Source organism: Perognathus longimembris, chromosome 3 (assembly GCF_023159225.1).
Source record: "Perognathus longimembris pacificus isolate PPM17 chromosome 3, ASM2315922v1, whole genome shotgun sequence".
Taxonomy (NCBI): Eukaryota; Metazoa; Chordata; class Mammalia; order Rodentia; family Heteromyidae; genus Perognathus; species Perognathus longimembris.
Window position 1 is genome coordinate 58,617,447 of NC_063163.1, and position 21,823 is coordinate 58,639,269.

The 21,823-nt window shown below is 38.0% G+C and overlaps 1 protein-coding gene across 3 annotated transcripts in view; it reads right to left on the reverse strand.

Moving 5' to 3' along the window:
• Window positions 1-21,823, reverse strand: part of Wasf3 (WASP family member 3) — a 140,022-nt gene that overhangs the window by 74,381 nt on the left and 43,818 nt on the right. For 2 of the 3 annotated variants that reach the window (XM_048341610.1, XM_048341608.1), the window contains exon 2: window positions 6,926-7,018. The exons of the other annotated variant lie outside the window; for it this stretch is intronic. The gene's annotated coding sequence lies outside the window, so the exon portion shown is untranslated. The remainder of the gene's footprint in view (window positions 1-6,925; window positions 7,019-21,823) is intronic. 3 annotated transcript variants of the gene reach the window in all.

A 21,823-nucleotide genomic window follows, 5' to 3' on the forward strand; every position in this document is an offset into this window, starting at 1 on the left:
GCTTGCTAAGAAGCTGGCAAGGAGAAAAGAGAATACCAATCAAATGCTAACAAAAAGAGAACAGAAGAAAAGGGGGAAAAAAGAATGGCAAAGGTTAACTATTTGTTTTTTCTGAGGTGGGGAGAGAGAGGCTTAGGAGAGAGGACTATGGAAATGCCAAAAGTAAGGACAGAGATTAAGACTACATCTTTCTCAGTAATTCCATTCTGATGTTTTAAAAAATGCTAATATGGAGCAAAGTATAAATCACTTGTCAAATGAAGGCATTTATACAAATTTAGGTAAGAGTTGTAAAAACTCAGTAATAAAAACTCTTGGTTTTGTTGAATGAGCACAGATTTGGATACCTCACTAAAGAGGATGCACAATGGCAATAACCACATACAACATCACTGTAAGTCAAGTCACTACATGTCACTGCATATCCATCAGAGTGGCTAAAGCTAGAAAGACTAACCATACAAAGTGTTGGTGAGAATGTAAAATAACTGAACCACTTTGGAAATGTTTGGCAGTTTATTATAAAGTTAAACTTTTCATATGATACAATCATCTTACTCCTAGTTATATATATGCATGTGCTCACAACAAGGACTTGTACTTGACCATTTGCACAGCTTTATTTGTAATAGCTAAAAACTATAAAACCTCAAATATCCAGCAATAAATGAATAGATAACAATCTACTATATAACTCAGCACTAAAATGCAATAAACTATTTGATACATCCACCGAGATGAGTCTCAAAATGATTTGATGAATGAAAGCCAGGCATTACATTGGTATAAAATTGTACAAAAAGCAAACCAAAGCAAAGCAGATCACTAGTCTGAGAGTGGAGAACAGTCAGAAGGAAGGGATAACTAAGGGTCATGAGAAACCTATGAGGAGTAACAGTATGTTCACTATCTCAACTGTGATGATTTTATGGATGCTTACACATCTCAGAACTTATCAAGTTGTACATTTAAATAAGCATAGTTTACTGTCAGTGATCTCTGCCTCAATGGAATGAGGCACACTGAATCAGAGATATATCTGAGAGTACAACAAACTGGATAATTGCTGAACTTAATTTGGTATTTACATAGGATATAGGTCAGGTGTGTGAAAAAATACTTAAAATAATCAACTAATGAGAAAGACTAACATTTAGGATCATTGTTTCAGGTCTCGATCATTTGGTCCTATTGTCTTTGGGCCTGTGGTGAGGCAGCAGAGCATGGGTTGAGTACATGGCAGAGGAAACTGTGCAATTCATAACAGCAGGTAAACAGAGGAAGAAGAGGCTGGATCCCAATATACCCTTCATAAGCTCATCCCCAAGACCTGCTTCCATCTCCTAAGGGCCTAACCTCCCATACAGTACCCCCAGCGGGGACTAAGGCAGGTGAGACTTTTGTGAACAGGTAAGATTTATGAGGTTCTAGATACAAACTACTACACACACAGACATGATAGTCAATTAAAGCCACCATTACCAATAAATACAAGATTAAATTTCTTGACAAGAGAAAACAAGAACTAGAAGATAAATTAAGTCATCAGACAAGCACATATATGCAGAAGTGTGGCCTTAAAAAAGGTCATAGTTAATGAGCATAGTAGGAAACGCAAACAGAAATGCTGAGTTCCTGAGGCAGGGTCTCTTCCTAGAATATTCTCAAAGGGCTAGAATGAAACATCTAAGACTACTCTCCCAAATTTATAAAATAAAGCACAAATATTAGCTAGTACTTGTATTAAAAATATTTCCCTGACAAGTTAAAACTATTAACTTCCTAGCCACATTAATTGGATAGGAAGATGAAGCCATTTATAAGCTCACCCAGTAATCACAGTGTGATGTATATGAAAAGCTTAAAAGCAGTTCTACTGACTTATTATGATTTGTAATGCATACTGAATATTTGTTAAATTAATGCTTTTAGAGAAAACTAAAATTATTAGCTTCTAACTCAAGGTACAATAAAAAAAATATGACTGCCAGACACTGGTAGTTCACACCTGTAATCCTAACTACTCAAGAGGGTGAGATCTGTGAATTGGGTTCAAAACTTGCCTGGGGAAGTAAAGTCTATGAAACTCCTATATCCAAATAACTAGCATAAAACTTAAAATGGAGCTGTGGCTCAAATGGTACAGTGCTAGCCTTGAGTACAAAAGCTCAAGAACAGTACCCAGGCCCTGAGTTCAAGCTCAGGACAGGAACCAAAAAAAGTAATAAATTGGACTGGGGATGTGGCCTAGTGGCAAGAGTACTTGCCTCGCATACATGAAGCCCTGGGTTCAATTCCCCAGCACCACACATACAGAAAACACCCAGAAGTGGCTCTGTGGCTCAAGTGGTAGAGTGCTAGCCTTGAGCAAAAAGAAGCCAGGGACAGTGCTCAGGCCCTGAGTCCAAGCCCCAGGACTGGCAAAAAAAAAAGTAATAAATGTAATGAATAAATAATGTATAAGCACAGATTAAAATGGCAAAAGCAGCATTCTTTGTATAATGTAAAGCATATATAATATAAAATATATCTATAAATAGCCTGAACCTAAAACTGCCAATGGTATTGTAATACTTGCTAGAAAGATGACTTTCTGATCACCAAGAATTTGTAAATTCATTAAGAATTTTTATCTGCTCAGAATCTGTTAGGACTTGTCTTTTTCCTACCCAATTAAAATTTAAAAGTCTAGTCTCTTTTTCTACTCATCTATGAATTAGAAGTCTTAGAAACAAACAGCACTATTTCTTTTTTTTTTTTCAAATTTTTATTATCAAACTGATGTACAGAGAGGTTACAGTTTCATACGTTGGGCATTGGATACATTTCTTGTACTGTTTGTTACCTTGTCCCTCATGCCCCCCTCCCTCAGCACTATTTCTTATTAAGCAACATAGATTATGTTTTTCTATGTCTAACTCTTGTACATCAGCACTATTTCTTTTATTAAGCAACATGGATTATGTTTTTCTATGCCTAACTCTTGTACGTCAATTATTTGAAGATGGTAGTCACATAAATGACAAAAAAAAAAAAGCCCAAATGCATTAGAAACAAATTTAAACACTATGGGGAAACAACAAATCATAAAATACAAAATTAGGCATGGCAGCCTTGCTCTGTTATCTGAGAACTCAGAAGATGAAGGTAGGAGTATCAGGAATCCAAGCCAGCCTAGGCTAGGTAAGACAAAAGGGAGGAAAGGGTGAGGGAGGGAGGGAAAAACTCGCACAACGTGCCAAGTGTACATAAAGAAAATCCTGTTACTATGGCCTAAAACAGGAAGTTGAGTGGGATGCTGGTGGCTTATGCCTCTCATCTTAGCTACTCAGGAGTCTAAGATGCCTCCCACAGAATTGGGGTTTGAAGCAAGTCATGGCAGAAAAGTCTGAGAGATCCCATCTCCAAAATAACCAACAAACCAGCTGAGCTGGAGGTATAGTTCAAATGACAGAACACCAGCCAAGCAAGCAAGCCAAGAAACACAAGGTCCTGAATTCAAAGGCTGATACTGGAGGGGGGTGGGGAGCAGAGTTGTAAGGCCTAGACAAAATATCAATACAATCTAAATAATTTAGGTAGCCAGAAGTCAGTGGAGCTAGGATACTTTTGAGTCGTTATTCAAAACATACCTATGGCCCTGCCTAAATAACTGAGCTTGAATGAAACTGTTTTACTTCTCCACACCTAAGGAGTTAAAATCAGTCCCTCTCAGCCACAGCTAACTATTAACAATGTTATTCCCTAGCAGCTATTCTAAGAAAATGTCAAGGACTTAGACTCTAGGAAACATATCTTTAACCCCCTTTTTCTGCGGTAAACTCCCCAGCTTCAGCCAATCAGCAGGTGGCAGAGAAGGCCTCAAAGTCTACGTGCTTCTTCAGGCAAGATAACAGCTAGACAGCCCTGCAGGATGGATGGCATGTATGTCATAAGGGCCCGGACCATCGAGCTTAAGTGACTGCCCCCCATGAGCCAGCCAACTACCTTTTCCAGACCTGTACCCCCCACCAATTGCACCAATCAGCTTTTAAAATTGTTTTATTATTTTGCTGTGACACAATGTAATTTGCTGTATGATACTCTGATGCATGAAACGCCCCTGACAACCCTATAAAAACCCTGCTAGATAGGAGGGCGGGGCTCTCAATCCAGATCCGCTGCATCGGTGAAGGTTATGAGTCCAGGCTCGAGCTTGCAATAAAGACTCTCGTGTACTTGCAATCAATGCATGTACTTTACCACAGATATAGCCCCAAGCTACAAAATAACTATTTTTGTTGACTCTCAAATACTGGCAATTTCTTATGTATAGATACATTGATTTTTTTTAAAAAAGGATATAATCAAAGCAGTAGTAGATACTCTCAACCATTGGTTACTATATTTTTAGAAACAAGACATACCTTTATGGAGTTATTTTTAGCGATAAAAATTTCACTCTAGAAAGTAAGAGCAAATGGTCATTCTAATTAACTATACTCATTTCTTTCAGCCATGAAATATTAGTTAGTAAAATATTTCAAATGTGTAATCATTTGTTCTCAAAACATCCAACTCTGGCATCCTAGCAAATTATTGTTCTAAAAATATCCCAAATAGTCATCAGAACCATCAAAAAAGAGTAATAACTTGATAAAAATTCTAGAAATATCAAGATCATAAAGCTAATGACAGTAAATCATAATGACATGTGAAAAAATTGTACACTTTATGTCTGTTGGGCCACTTCCATCCCACTATAAATTTAATCTGGTATTCCTCTCCCCCTTTAAATAAATTAAGGAACCATGGCATAAACAGGTTAAAAACAAAAAGTACCCCAAGTGACATAACTAATCATTGTAACAATTTACTCTCAAAGCCAGTTCTAACAAAGCTAAAGTCTTCCAGTGTGTCTGCAGCAGATCTCCCCAGCACTGTCATCACTGTGAGCCTACTGCCTGCTAAGCTTTGAAGTATTATTTCTAAACTTTCCAGTGGATTCGCTGTCTTCTCCTCTAGCCAGCCTGTGTAATGAAGCCACTTCCTTGACTCAAACCTTGCCATTTGACTTCAGTGGGTTGTTGAGAGCAAGCAGCCATATTTGATTGAGTAATAGCAACTGTATATAATTTATTAACATTTTTCTAAATAATGCCCTTTATATATCCCAGTAATGCTGGCCTCCTAAAATAATCTCATGTTCCGTGGGCTGGGGATATGCTCTAGTGGCAAGAGTGCTTGTCTCATATACATGAGGCCCTGGGTTCAATTCCCCAGCACCACATATATAGAAAATGGCCAGAAGTGGCGCTGTGGCTCAAGTGGCAGAGTGCTAGCCTTGAGCAAAAAGAAGCCAGGGACAGTGCTCAGGCCCTGAGTCCAAGCCCCAGGACTGGCCAAAAAAATAAATAACAAAAAAATAAAAAAATAATAATAATCTCATGTCCCATTGCTTCTATTTCTAAGACATTTTGTTTATGTTTTTTGTTTTGCTTTGTGTCAGTACTGGGGCTTGAACACAGAACCTGGGCATTGTCCCCAAGCTCTGTTGCTCAACAGCTAGCACTCTACCATTTGAGCCACAGCTCCACTTACAGTATTTTTGGAGGTTAATTGGAAATAAAAAGACTTTCCTGCCTAGGCTGGCTTCAAACCAATGATTAACAGATCTCATCCTCCTGAGCAGTTAGGATTATTTCTAAGAGTTTTGACACAATTAAAATCAAATGTATTGTAGTATAATTGAGCAGTAAGGCCCTGAAGACTACTGGTTTTCTTTGTGGGAATGTATTTTTGTTTGCTTTTGGTTCTGGAGCTATCCCTGAGCTCTTTTGCTCAAGGTTAGCACTGTACCACTTAAGCCACAGCGCCACTTCTGGCTTTTGGTGATTAATTGGAGATAACTTTCATGGATTTTCCTGTTCAAGCTGGCTTCCAACTGTGATCTTCACATCTCATACTGCTGAGTAGCTAGTATTACAGGTATAAGCTGCTGGCACCCAACTAAGAATAGTTTTAGCTACAGATTTAATTTCTTTATAAGGTTACCCAATTCTTGAATAGAGCTTGGTAGTTTATCTCCTTAATAGAATTTGTCTATTTATCTAAGTTATCAAATTTATTAACATCAAGTGATTCACACCACTCCTTTATTGGATTTTTAATATTCTAAGATCATAGTAATGGTCCTACTTATTTTCTGGTAATAGGAATTCTGCTTTGTTTCTGATTAGCAGGGCTACAGGTTTATCAATTTTATCACAAAGAACTAGCTCCTCTCTGTCTCTCCCAGCAGTAAAAGAATGAAATTACACATTTATCATCTCATTTGATTTTTATAACCCTATAAAAGGCAAGACAGATGGTACTAGTTTACACAGGAGGAAGGTGAAGTTCAAAGCTATGACTTACCCTACTAGTCTGGTATGCCTCATTACTCCTTTATTATCCCTCAAAGATATAACAATAGCGATAACCAAAATCCATAAGTTATTTTAAAACCTCATTTTAGTCACAGTTAGAATTATCCTTACTTCAATTCAAAGAAAATTATAGTAAAATTGACTAGCATTAAACCTTGTATTCTCATGCCTTTCATTAGCAAGATTCAGATAACAAAAACCAAAAAACTGGTTAAACTTTCAGAAAATAAGAATAGGCAAAATACACTGGGAAGATGAGAACTCATTTCAGTGAATTAAGATTAGATATCCATGTTCTCCTTCACCCAAGAAAAATACGACATGAGTCTACCAAATCACATTTTGCTCTTTAAAATTCCTACAGTGTTGACATCAATAATATATCAAAACCTATTAATAATGAATATTAAATATTCAGATATACTTAAATATTTCATGCTATTCTCCTTCCAATTAGATGTCTAGACTATAATGATATTGGCTTTGAATAGCTTTAAGAGTAAGTTATTCAGTCTTACCTTATACTTGTTGACTAGGAGTTGCAGAGAACTTCCACTTGTAGCATCACACTTTGTCTCCAATATCAGTAGTAACAGCAGTCAACATTAAAACTAAAAGAAAAAAATTGAAAAATTAAATGCCAGTAGGCAAAATGCTTTCAAATCTTCAACAGTATTTTCAATTCAAATTTTGCATTCCAATCATTTCACCAAGGGAACCCTAACCAGCTCCAGAGCTAGTTCTTTTTAATTCGTTTAGGCAAGGAACTAATACAGCATGTGGATTCTTGTGTCATTCTAATTCCCTTTTCTGGAATAAACTCTAAAATTTACTTCAAAGACTCATTTAATACCAGTTAGAGGGCAGAAGAAAAAGTCCATTCCAATATAGGTATCATCAAGCAAACTATTCAATTTGTTTACTCAATGGGAACATGTGCATTTTAGCTTTGTTACTGCCGACAAAATGAATCAAATAATATGGATCGTTCACGTAAGAATTGTATTTGATAGACGCCTTTGAATTAATTTTTCCCACAACAGCATTTAAATTTAAGTAAAATCTTGGTGATCATTTTATACATACTTCAATATTGCATATGGGGATAAAATAGTAATGAAGATTTTATACTTGCTGAATAAATACCATAAAGCATTTCCTAGACAAAGATATTAACAGGCATCCTGCAGAACAATTTGACAAGTGGGTTCTTTTTTTTTTTTTTTTTGGCCAGTCCTGAGCCTTGGACTCAGGGCCTGAGCACCATCCCTGGCTTCTTCCCACTCAAGGCTAACACTCTGCCACCTGAGCCACAGCGCCCCTTCTGGCCGCTTTCCATATATGTGGTGCTGGGGAATCGAACTGAGAGCTTCATGTGTAGGAGGCAAGCACTCTTGCCATTAGGCCATATTCCCAGCGACAAGCAGGTTCTTTTTTCTTTTTTTTTTTGGCCAGTCCTTGGCCTTGAACTCAGGGCCTGAGCACTGGCCCTGGCTTCTTTTTGCTCAAGGCTAGCACTCTGCCACTTGAGCCACAGCGCCACTTCTGGCCGTTTTCTGTATATGTGGTGCTGGGGAATCGAACCCAGGGCCTCATGTATACAATGCAAGCACTCTTGCCACTAGGCCATATCCCCAGCCCCGACAAGTAGGTTCTTAACCAATGTGCTACAGTAATGAATTTAACAAAAAACGTAAGACAGCTTCCTCCTTACAGTCATTACTGTAATTGACTTTGAAGAAAAAGTTACAGTAGGCATCAATTCATTCAGTAAAACTTTACCAAACATCTTATGAGTCTGCTCCTCTTTAAACACTGAACACACAAAATTGAATAAGAAAAAGCACTGTTCATCAAAGAACTTGGGAAGCAAATACATGCAGGTAATTTTAATTCAAAAAGATACAAATAAGAAAAAGAAAAAAAGAACAAAAGCAGCCCAAAGTGAGGTGAAGTATGTCCTAATAGCTTTAGGGAGATCAAGGGCATGAGGGAATAAAGTTTGGGAAAGGGAGTCAGGCCTGGAAAAGCAGAAAATGTGCAATTTCCATTTGAAGAAAGGCAACTTTGAGTGTACCAAAAAGAATGATTAGAATTATATATAGTTCACATTTTGAAAACCAACAGTTAGGACAACTGACATCATCCTTTTGAAAATATATTTTAAAAAAACAAAACCAGAATGTTCATTGGATGCTGCTCTATTTTAAACATGTCCTATTTTGCTTAAAATCAAAAGCAGTACACAGCTTTCTTTCCCTTCCTTAGAAGCAGCTGTATAGCATGCTATTGATTATTCAAAGTGAAAGAAAAAAGCAAGCTTTTGCTTAAGTAATCTGCATAAGTAATCATCTTATTTACAAATACAGAAAATCATCCTTGGCTTTTAGATTATCCAGGCTCCATTCTACTTCTACTAGTGATTTGACTTGATAATTTGGGAACAACCAGCACTAGTACCCTTCACTTTACAGCTGGTTCTAACCAGTTAACTGTGCCTGTGAGCATAATTCTCCAATAGCATGTACTTGCTGGATTATTGGTTATGTTTAGCAATTTTCCAATTACTATTAGAATTGTTACTTTTATTATTACCTATTATTTGGTAAATGCTTTATCCAGCATCCTAGCATCATGAATACATGTAGTTAGGCTTCAGAAGTATATAATATCTCCATTAAAATGAAGAACTTAAGGATCAAAGGTGACTTACTTGCCCAGGATCACACAGCTACAAGAAAGAAGGGTAAAGGTGAGGTAGCCTGAATCATGGTTCTTATCATTGTTCCTAATTATATTAGGCTTGAAAGATTGAACCCCCCCCCCACCCTATTACCTCAGGCCCATACAGACACCAGGCAGAACCTCAGTATGCAAACCTGCTTTGATATGCAGGCAGGACATCTCACCTAGGCCCAGCTGTACATAACCCTTTGTGGACCAAACGGAAAAGCCCCAACCTGCTTTCAATAACCTCTGCCTCCTTGCTCACTCAGATCCCAAATAAGTCTAGTCCCAAATTCACTCCCTTGCACAACCTCCAAACCCTCAAGAAGGTCTGTGCCCCTGGCTGTTCCTCAATAAACAATCCTCACCTGTTGATGATCGAGTCTGACCTATTCCTTTTCCATTCTCCTCCATTTTCCCAACCAGGCTGTCTCCTTTTGGACATACACACGTGTTTTTCTTTCTTATCAAGCTGCTAATATTTCCAGAATAACTGGGATCCAAAAAGGTCATAAAGAATTAACTACACGATGTGAGTGTAGCCTCGTCTCACAATAAAGGTCATTAAACTTACTCGAAGTTACAGGTTGTAACTATTACATGTTAAGCACAGTCACAGTCCTTCTACTAAAAGGTTGAAATACTGCCAACAGTGATGTATATTTACATGCAGTGCCATCATGCTGATTTTGTTCATGTCCATTGGGTAAGCTAGGTGGTGGTCCTGCAGCTACACTCCCTCTGCCAGGAATGCCCACTTCTCTTCTAGAGTCCAGAGACCCAAACTGTCTCCCACTTTCAGAATGAGACCCTCCCTCAGAATGACAGCCTCCTGTGACCACTAGTGCCTTTTTCCTGTTCAATAAACACATTTATACTCTGAAATGGGTCAGGCAGTGGTTATTTTCCTGCCCCAGAAACTCCAAAGCCCCACCCTCAATCACTTCCCAGCCTACTAGAAGAAAACGGGAATGTAATATAAACAAGCAAGTAGTATTCCATGTGAGCAGGACTCTAACATACATTACACACGATGTGAACAGAACACAGGGTAAAGGGTACCGCCACCGAAGGGAGGCAGAAGCAGGAAAGAAATTCAAAGAATTGAAAACTGATTTTGAGACTTAATTCAGGTGACAGATGATAGAGACCTAAATTAAGATAAGGAAGCATCTTTTAAGGGGAACAAGTTGTATAGACTAAGCCCTAGGTGAGAAGTGGAAGAGGATGTTTCCTAGAGTGTAAAGTCAAGGAATACTCCAATGCAGCCAGTTCAACTGAGCTCCCTAAGTGATGAAAATGTTCCACAGAGAACACCATACAACGTGGCAGCCTCCAGCCCCAAGGAGCACAGCTGATATGACTAAAGAACATTATTGATTTTATTTCACTTTAATTATTTTAAGCAACAACATTTGACTAAGTGCCTACTATACTGAAAAGCATCACTCTATAGTAGTTTTGGCTCAAGATAGTTGGATTGAAGGTCCTATTACTGCAAAGGCATACAATAAATACTGTACTTCTTTGCACCCAATTATTTACTGACAAGCAGAATGAACAAATCAATAGACAAAAGAACAAACTAGGTGATCTTAAGGAACATCTCCCTCTAAAATCCCACTAAAAATATATCAGACCTCAAAATGACATTATTAAAATGTGATGGTGCTGTTAAAAATAAGGTTAAAATTTTTGTTGTGCTGCCAAAAATTTCTTAGTGAGAAAAATAAAAGAAATATCACATCATGAAACCAAAGCAAGGCATAATTTAGGGAATAATACAAAACAATGTCAAGTCAGGACTGAATTTATCTCATGAAATATATAATTTCTTTCCATAGAGCAATTTTTCAGGTCCAAAAGTTTCCCTAGTAATAAGCCTGTGAATCTTACTTATTCATGACATTTTAAGGTCACTAAAGAATTTTGTGATATAAAAACACTTAACCTGAGAACAGGTTGTGTTTAAATGACTCACTATTAATCTGCCAATATTCTCTTTTTCTTTTTTCTTTTTTTTTCCTGTTGCCAGTCCTGGGGCTTGGACTCAGGGCCTGAGCACTGTCCCTGGCTGCTCTTTGCTCAAGGCTAGCACCCTGCCAACTTGAGCCACAGCGCCACTTCTGGCCGTTTTCTGTATATGTGGTGCTGGGGAATTGAACCCAGGGGCTTCATGTATGTGAGGCAAGCACTCTTGCCAACTAGGCCATATCCCCAGCCCCCAATATTCTCTTAATCGGATTGTATTTGGATTTATTTGCTATTTTGGTCCTTGACATTTCTCTTAACCCTCCAAATTCCAGTTTCCAAAGGATCAAAAGTTAGTATATACACATCTCATTCATGTAGTATCCTGACATATCTGTTTCCCCACATTTTCCAGCACCACCTCTTCCATGATGCTCACAACCTACATTCTTTTCATTTTCATTGATGAGACCATGTCATCAATGTTATTAACTATCCACACATTCAGGCTCTGTTTACAAGACACCTAGACTCTATAGAACATATGGGCATTTTAGTTCTATGCCTTACAAAAATATTAAATACTTTTTCATGAAGCAGTCTTAGCACAAATAGTAAGAATTTCTGTCTTTTTTCCTGTAGTCACAAGATGATTATCTGAGTTTCCAATCCCTATTGCATTAACAGTTCAGCATATCTGACATTAGGGCCAGTATAAACACATTTAGCTGGTCCCATTGTTCTATTGCATACATAAAATGAACTATCAGAGACACTTCTGCAAAAAATGATGTTAAATAATGAGACAAGAGGGAAATGTCATTGCCCTTAAAAGTCTTTTTTTTTTAATTAATGGGGAAGAAAAATAAAACATAAAATGGGTAACTGAAGAGATAATGGTTTAAGTTAAAATATAAACAAAGTTGGAAGTTATTCATTAAATATCTGTGAATATTGCATTCTCACCTGGAAGTTATTCATTAAATATCTGTGTATATTGCATTCTCACCTAAGTACACTTGAATTTTTTTTTTTTTTTTTTTTTGGCCAGTCCTGGGCCTTGGACTCAGGGCCTGAGCACTGTCCCTGGCTTCTTCCCGCTCAAGGCTAGCACTCTGCCACTTGAGCCACAGCGCCGCTTCTGGCCGTTTTCTGTATATGTGGTGCTGGGGAATCGAACCTAGGGCCTCGTGTATCCGAGGCAGGCACTCTTGCCACTAGGCTATATCCCCAGCCCAGTACACTTGAATTTTAATGATCAATAAAACTGCTTTATTTAGTTCTCCAGGTTTGAGTACTTTACACATTCAAAACTGTCGAGTAAAATATGAAGAGCAATCAATTTCTAATATGGCTTTGCAGAGACCCAGAACTGCTGATACTATTGGGATAACAGTTCTTAGAATCAAAAGGCCAGATTTAAAAAAAAAAAAACAACAAAAAACCCTCTGGGCATGGATTCATTAAACAGTTACTAGTGTAGTAGTGTTAAAGTCTACAGGCCATTATTTTGGAGTCAGCTCCCGCACTAGGCGCCCGGCCAATCAGAGTGGAGTCACTCTGCTACGTACCACATTATCAAATTGAATAATAAAAAGGATCCATTTTCTAAAATCAGGAAATTCACCGGAACCAACCAGCAAAGTCCCAGTTTTACCTGGAATAGCCTAAGAAAGTTCCCTCTGTTTCAACCGTACAAGGAAAGAAAACTCTGAAGCAACCAATCCATTCTTCGTTCCTAATTTGTGCTGTCTTCAACCCTTTTGTGCCTACAAATCAAACCTCTTCCACTCAACTTACTGGAAAACTTAACTCTGGCTTTATACAATAAGGTGTCTCATTTTAGAGTCACAAATAAATGACAACTACATCTTTAAAGTCAACTAGTAATTTTTTTCTTCTGAGCCTCTTAATGTGCATTAGAGATAAAACTGAACCAAAAGGTGAAGCTACACATAGGAAACCACCACTACCACTAGCTGGAAAGTGCTCAGTGAGGAGAGATGCATAGAGTGTCAGAAAAGAAGACCAGTTCCAGCTGCAGCAAACAATAAAGATTTAAAATTTGTATATGGGACCCTCATACCAAGAGAGACTTTCTGTCCTTTGAAATGCATAGAGAATTAAAAGTTAATTCAAAGATAAATACTCCATCAAGTAGCAGATGTAGAACTAGCACCTGAAACAGTATGTGTCGCCCTCATCTGTCTGTAGGAAAATATGGTCCTTACGCACATGACTGCAGCAATATCAGGCCTTGAACAAGCCTGAGAAATGTACCACTGAGGCACTCCCCTCCACCACCTCCTGTTCTCTTTGTTTGAAGAGAACTCTTTCTGTGGCAGAGAGAGTTCATGGTATATAACCCAATCATTAAGCATCACTAACTGAAATAAAGCTTTCTTTGTACTTAGTAAGAGCCTGCATCCTTCACAACTTCAAACCAGTGATTTCCTGTTCTGTTCTGTCTGGGGAATATAACACTACCAGTTTCACAGAATCTGAGGCAGGGCTCAGTGACAGTGGTATCTAGCTTGTCTCAGGAGATACTTACTCAAAACCATCACTGGGGCTGCAGGGAAGGCCCACACTCTTCCCAGTCTCCCTCAGTGTACCCAGTGCTTCATACTTGCTAGAAAGGAGCTCTAGCAGCTAAGGCACATCTCCAGCCTACTTTTACTCTGGTTGTTTTTTAAGATAGGATGTTGCTTTCTTCCTGGACCATGATCCCTCCTATTTATAATTCCTACCATAGCTGGGATAACAGGCATATGCCAGCACAGCACAACCTTTTCTGTTGAGATAGAATCTTCTGCACTTTCTGCCTGTGCTAGTCTTGAACTAGTCCGGAATTCCCATCAACATGTCCTACCTCTAGTAGGTCACACACTGAAACTCTCTATATGCCTATTCTCTAGCTTTGCCCTGTTCTTACCAGTGAGCAAACCCAACAGTCACACCTGATACAAAGCACAGCTCAGCTTCCCTGGTGGCATCCATGTCTCCCTTCTCTGTGCCTACCATACAGAATGCCACAATGCAGTAGATCCTTAATCCAGCCAGGAGCTCACACTGGCTTCCTCACTTATATACTGGAGACTAACTATAGGCATTTCTATTAATCTCACTTCAATGTTACAAAGATGAGCCTAGAAGAATTACATGAGCTAGGAAGAGCTACTCTCCACACATGACAATAGCAATAAAAAGCACTGGTTACTGCCACTGTACCATCATGTGTCACCTATCAGTGACTATCAGTGACCACTCCCATGACTATCAGTGACCACTCCCATAGACTGTGTAATCCACTAGAAGTGGAGTGGCACTGCATGTCAGTACCCTCCCCAAGGCTCCACCCAATAAGGGCTTCCCAGCATCAATGTCAGTCCAGAACAAAACAAATAAAGAAGATTATGCACATAAAAAGATGGTTTCAGAAGTCCAAAGATGGGTTCTAGTCTTAAATTTGCCTATTCATTATCACAACAAAAAGAACTCAACTGCTGGAGATAAAAAAAAATTGTAGTGGCTGAAAACAGTCAGATATTCATTACAAATTAACTTGATTTTCAAAGGAAAAGTAGATTCTCTAATTGTATTTTTTTGCCAAAATGTTCCAATTAAGCTTTTTAAAAAATATTCCTTGTAGACAAGTATGTCCTTGGGTGGCCACTAACTCCACTCTTCACTGTGACAGTTCTTTTTTTTTTTTTTTAATTCCCAGCACTTCATACATAAACAATACTACTTTTTAAAACGGCAAATAAGTGATGTCAAATGCCTACCTTAGAAAAAACACACTGCATCTCCCTGACCTCCCTCAAGTGGAGAAAGTTTGACATGCCTTGTACTCAGTGACCTGTGGCAGACAGGGTGGCTGGCCACCACTTTAAAGTGCCACACAGGCCAAAAACATGGGAATCAGAGCCAAGAGAACAGTTGCTTCCATTCAACCAAACAGTTAATGAGCTTCTTTGCAATGGTCATAAAAACAAACTAATAATAACTTGTTCAAGATAAAATAAGGGTTCCAGATTGAGGAAAGATTGCTGATGAGAAGCACGTTAAAATGCTGTTAAACAAGATGGGACAATCTGCAATCATTAAATATAAATGTGAACTGGTACCAGTTGGCATCAATAAGCAGATTTATTTAGCAATACTCAGAGGCAGCCTGAGAACTAGGGAAAGAAAAGGGACACAAGGTGTAGGGGGCAGAGTGATAGGAGTTCACAGGATAGGACATGATGCCAACAGGACTTGAGACCAAGTAAAGCAAGGAGACCCTAGGACCCTGAACTTTTTGTCCAGAATTACATTGGCAACACAGATTTAACAAGTTAAAAAAAAAAAACAGAATTCCAGAAGTTTTGAAATCCTCATTTTTAAAAGTAGGACACCATGTACTTGGCCCATTTGCTGGTAATTTTCTTGACCCTACAAAGACTACAAAGCAGTGGCTACAAGGGAGGCCCTTGAAGATAGCAGTTTAAACCCTGAAACAGATCCAGCCCAAATGAAGAGATTTTCTTGCCTAAACTACTTTCTATTTTCTCTGCTTTAATCACTGAATCCTGAAACTAGAATTTATCCCCAATTCAAAGAGATACTAAAAATAGCCTGTTTCAAAATGCAGAATGAGAAGCATCATGTAGTTTTGCTACTAAATAGACTATCTTTACCACGGATCAGTAATCTACTCTTCTGAGACATTTCCTTTTTATTAACAAAAAACCAATTCAGACACATATTAAGCATTAATTTTTACTACTAATTTTGTATTTGTAAGTGAAATATCAGGCATATACTAACTAAGCTTACTTAAAAACCATTTCCTGACTCATTCTCTCCAGTCTAATCATGACAACACCTTTGATTGCAGTAGCATCATCTCATTTACATGTGTTGAGTGAATTGAAAGGAAGCTGTTATCCAACAGGCTCCTCATCGCATATGGCAAGTAATTATTATTAATAACATATTGGATTTTAATCCATGCCAAAAAAACTTATAGCAGTAAAGGTGGAGACACACTTATCTATCCAAAATCAGTTCTGTCTGTAAAGCCCTCTACTTTCTTCACTCAGCATAACTATCACCCATATGACACTCAACACATGATGTTTTCCACTATGGTTTACTTCAGAGGTCTATGCTCTTTCTTCTTAACTTGATCAGAACCCCTGGTGGCAAGAACTGTATATTTCTTAATGTCTAAAGCTCATACTAAATTACTCTTTATGATGCCACCTCAAAGAATTATCTAGCCAGACACTACATTCAGAAATCTCTTGGATACTGATGAATTGCAATCGTAACCTGATTAGGAACCATTCTGTTTCATTAAATATGAGCAAAGAAAACCATCATCTAAGTGAAAAAAAACTTGAGAAATATGCATAATATCATATGGAAATAGCAAAAGGGAAGAACTGCATTGCAAAAGTGCACTTTTACTTTCCTTATTACTGTGACAATGTTTACATATTCCAGATCAAACTATATTTCACAGGAAGCTATAACACTAAACCTGACATAAAGATTTCATGTGCAATTCAACAAGTAACTTCCGTTGTTTGTTTTCTTTTTCTCCCTGAGGATAAAGTATAGTTACAGCCACTATAACAAATGGGTCTATAAACTTCCACCCAGAAGGGGCTTCTGTTTTCAAACAAGACTAACAAACACAGCAATAACATTTTACAACATGTCTACACGCAATTCTGTTGAGCCTTTAGTCAAACCCTAACTCACATTATAGCAAAAGTAACCAGAATGCTCAATGGCTTACCATAGCACTATAAGAATGCTAAAGTTTACAAGATAAAAACCCCAAAACAAAGAATCCCAAAAATGAATGCAAAATTTCAGGCACCAGAAAGCAATTCACTACTAACAAAATTATTTCTAGCATTAAATTCTATCTCTAATTAAATAGCAGTAATCATTCAATTAATGGCATCCAATACCAACCTTGGAGGAAATATTTCCTGTGGATGGAGGCTGCATTCTACGAAAGCAAGAACAAGGATATATGCCTCCAACAGATCTGATATCCATGCCTGGATAGACCACCCAACGCTCTGGGCCTTAGAAAAGCTATGTGTGAGCTGCAATTTCCCCCTCAGTAAAAATTCAGCCAATGCATCTTCCCTCAGAGTATGAAGATGAGAAAGGATGAGCTATTATAGGCAAAGAACACAGAAAGGTAGCAGAAGCATTTCATGAATGGCAACTATTATTCCCCTGCTACTGAGAGCAAAATGTACATCCTGTGAGCAGAGAGGCAGAAAATTGTAACTCCCACACCTGGCAGCTTTACCTGGATATTCTCCACAAAGAGGAAGTACTGAAACGATCCCATTTGTGTGACAGAGGACATGCCCCTTTCCCCTATATCTGTGAGGTTCTGGTAGTGGCACCAATCTGTCTCCAAACAACAGGAAAGGATGCATATAGCAATGACCAATGTATTAGATCCCTGAACCCGCTACTCCTTGATTTCTACAAATAACAATGTCAACTTTACCCTCTGAAGAAGTGTGGATAGTACAAATAGTATATATTTTGATATATGAAATTCAGGAGTTTACTATATTTAAAGAAAGTGTCATTTACTTGCACTGAATTCTGCATGACAGCAGAATCCCCCAATGCTGCCAGCATGAAATCAGGATTCTATCCGGTACTGTCATCCACCATCATCCCCCATCATCCCTTACTACTCAATAGTATTTCTGAAAGTCTGAAGGATCCCACCCCCTTGCCCCATCTGCTTAGAGCTTTCCAGCACACCTAGCAATCCACAATAAAATACACTAAGGCAACAAACCAACACTCAGGAACAGGCAACAGAGTTGAAATCAAGTACACCAGAAGTTCCATCAAAAACATGAAACTCTCACCACTTTTAGGGAAAACAAAATTCTACAGAAATGTCCTAAGATACCATATAATTAACAATATACAAATTACATTGATTTTCATGTATTAAAAATATAGAGATTCGATACTATCTTATCAATATCAATGGTTAAAATTAATGACTTCACTTTTTCTTACTTATTTTTACTTAAAGGCTTTAAAAATTATCTTTACATACCTGTACAAAGGAGTTTCAACATGTCAGTTTATGAGTACAATGCATATTGATCAATGTCACCCCTTCTACCATTCTCCCCCATCTCTCCCAACCCCACTCTTCCCCTTAATTGACCTGGTTCCATTTTCACATATGTACATTCAGTATTATGACTGCACTTGCCCAATCTTCTGGTCTAAAGTCTTTTAGGAATAAAAGGTAGCCAGCATTGTTTGTGGTACTGGGGCTTGATGACTATGAGCCTTACAAAGGAGCACTTCATAAGCAGGTGCTCTACAACTTGAGTGACAGTGCTTTTTTGCCTCCATTATGTTTTGTTGTTGTTGTTGTTGTTTTGTTTGTTTGTTTTTTTGCCAGTCCTGGAGCTTAAACTCGGGCTTTGGGCAATGTCCCTGAGCCTATCTGTGCTCAAGGCTAGTAGGGTTCTACCATTTGAGCTAAACACCACTTCCAGCTTTTTCTAAGTAGTTCATTGAAGATAAGAGTCTCATGGATTTTCCTGCCTGGGCTGTCTTCAAACCCTAGTCCTCAGATCTCAGCCTCCTGAGTAGCTAGGATTACAGGTGTGAGCCACCAGTACCTGGCTCTCCATTTTAATAGGATTTCATGTGTGTGCCCAGAATGACAGTGAGATAGTGTCTCAAATTTATGCTCAGAATGGCCTCAAACTACAATCCTTATCATCCTTGCTTCTTGATTTAGTCAGGATTATAGGTATAAACCTCCAGAACCTAGGGTTAACACCAGGGCCAGTCATTTTTAAAACCCATTTTACAAGAAATGTATACAATGCCTAACATGTGAAACTGTAACCTCTCTGTACATCAGTTTGACAACAAAATTTTTTTAAAAAGAAAAAAAAATTTGAAGACAAGTGGATGAGTTATTATATCTAACAATACTAAAAATGAAATCATGAAATTTCAACATATCATGCTCTCCCTCTTGCATAACTTGTAAACATCAACATTTTTAATCTAACAGAAACACAGTCTGGTCATCTCTACTCTGCCACAAAGAAAGCCATTACACTGCTACACCACCTCCCTACAACAGGAAGAAAAGGCCACACAAAAATGAGGACATAGTATGTTGAGTGACAAGTAGGAGGTCGGCAGAGGCCATGCAGAGACAGCTGCCACATGGTGTCATTGTTCCTCTGGACATAGTGATTCAGAGAAGATGTTCCTGTCCCTCTTTACTGATGACTCCACACAAGATGAGGTGGTAAAAGAGGAACTTAAACATCTGCTCTTTAATATTCACTACCCCACAAGAGAAAGATACTATGGGACTTATTTAAAGCGCCTTTTCAGTAGGGGTTTGTAACATGAGTTCTTTGCTGGGCTCAAAAGCTAAATAAGCAGGATTTTATCTGCCCTGACATAATGACATTTAAAAAGGAACAGATGAGGAAGATGGTCCTTTCACAAAAACCTTCTATGAATTTTTATAGCAGTTTTATTCCTAATACCAAAATGTTGTTTGGATAGTTGAACAAACTTTTGTATGCTATTCAACAATAAAAAGGAATGAACTTGATAACTGAGATATACCAATCTAGACAGACTTATTAAAGGTGTTTTGCTTAAAGATAAGGGTAACTCCAGAAGGTAACATATATGTATGGTTCTATGATTGGATATTATGAAAATGATATGACAGAAATGGGAACAGGGCACAGGGACAGTGTAGGATGGATAAGAATACAAAGAAATAGCAGAAAGATCTTTTCATCATTAAAAAAATATAATACCTTGATTGTGGTTGCAAACATGATAAAACTGCATAGAATTTCATGTACACATAAATATAAATGCAGCTTAAAATATAGTGAATACTGAATGGGTTTCTTGATTTATTAACAGTAATATACCAATGTCAATTTCCTGTGTTTGATCTTGTACTACAAGCTATCACCACTACAATATTACCACTGGAGAACATGGGCAAAGTATACATGAGATTCCATAAAAATTTCTTTCAGTTTCCTATGTTACTTTAGTTATTTTTAAAATAAAATATTCAGTTTATGAAAAAGACAAAGATATTTTTCAGATTTTTGTTTGTTTGTTTTTGCCAGTCCTAGGGCATAGACTCAGGGCCTGAGTACTGTCCCTGGCTTCTTTTTGCTCAAAGCTAGCACTCCTACTTCTTGAGCCACAGCGCCACTTCTGTCCATTTTCTGTATATGTGGTGCTGGAGAATTGAACCCAGGGCTTCATGTATGGGAGGCAAGCACTCTTGCCACTAGGCCATATCCCCAGCCCCAAAGATATTTTTCAATAAGCCAAATCTGAGTAGATCAACAAAAGATGCTGAAGTTCTTCAGACTGAACGGAAATAACTAACAGAAGCAATAAGGAAGAACACTAGAAAGATATTAATTCACAATAGAGCATTTTCCTATTGAGATATTCATTAGTTCAATTAACATCTGCTGCATACAAAATCACACAACCTAGCATACAAACCTACAACAACTATGTCATCAAAGTACTGTACTGGTGGATGCACAAATGAGAGATTTGTTATTGGATAAGGAAGTGTACCAGAAGCTGAATCTAAACTGAATGAACAGTGAGGGAATTATTTTAGACAAAAGGGTCTTTGCTCAAGCATAGCAAGTAGTACTTTTTAAAAAAGAAAGGCATTTAATTAGAATACCAAGGGTTTCAGATACCCAAGAAGGAAGAAGAAGAAAATCCCTATGAGATGATGAAAGGCAAATGGGTGAAGACAGGTAGAGCACAGAGTATCTGTTAAATTAAAAAGTTCAAATGCACATAACTTTTGAAGGATTTGAAAAAAAACTGAACTAAGAAATGTAACAGAAGAAGGGTGTTTCAGGAAGATAAATTTGGCAGTGTGGGTGATGTACCAAAGTTAAATGACATAAAAAAAACAGGAAGGAATAACATCACAACTTCAGGAAAGAGATGGTCGTAATTATGCTCAAGCCAAGGCAGGAGGCAGAGCATAAAGTAAAAGGGTAGATACAAACTCGATAAAGATGAAGACAGAAGGAAGAACTGAGACTCATTCTCACAATTCCATTCAGGTAGTGAAAACATTTTATCTTTATCCACCTCAAAGGGAAGAAAGCAGCAAGGATCAAATTTTGATAGAAAGATAATTGTGCTTTTGGAGATGGTAAACTTGCAGAAGGAATATCCAGATGTTCAACAAAAGTAGAGTTAGAGCCTAGACCAGAGACCCCAAATCATCAGCTATGGCTGCAATCAAAGATCAAGAATGGACTACCAATAGATGGGATTGCCAACGGGAGTGGATACAAAAATACAACAAAAAGCATTTGGAATGAAATGCTGGGAGAAAAAGGGATCTTTTACAATTCACACTTTTACAAACAGGAAGTTAGTAGATTCTGTATTACTTGCTTTTGTACCAAAAATACCTGACATAAAAAATTTACAGCAGGATTTATCTGACTCATGGTTTCAGATGTTTCAGTCCATGTGGTAAGATGGTATGGTGGAACAGGGCAGCTTACCTTGGAGAACAGGAAGGAGAGCAAAAGAATGCTGGAACCCTCTGGCTTTCTCCTTTTCCCATTTTGCTCTTTCCAGGCCCCATGTCTATTTGATGGTGT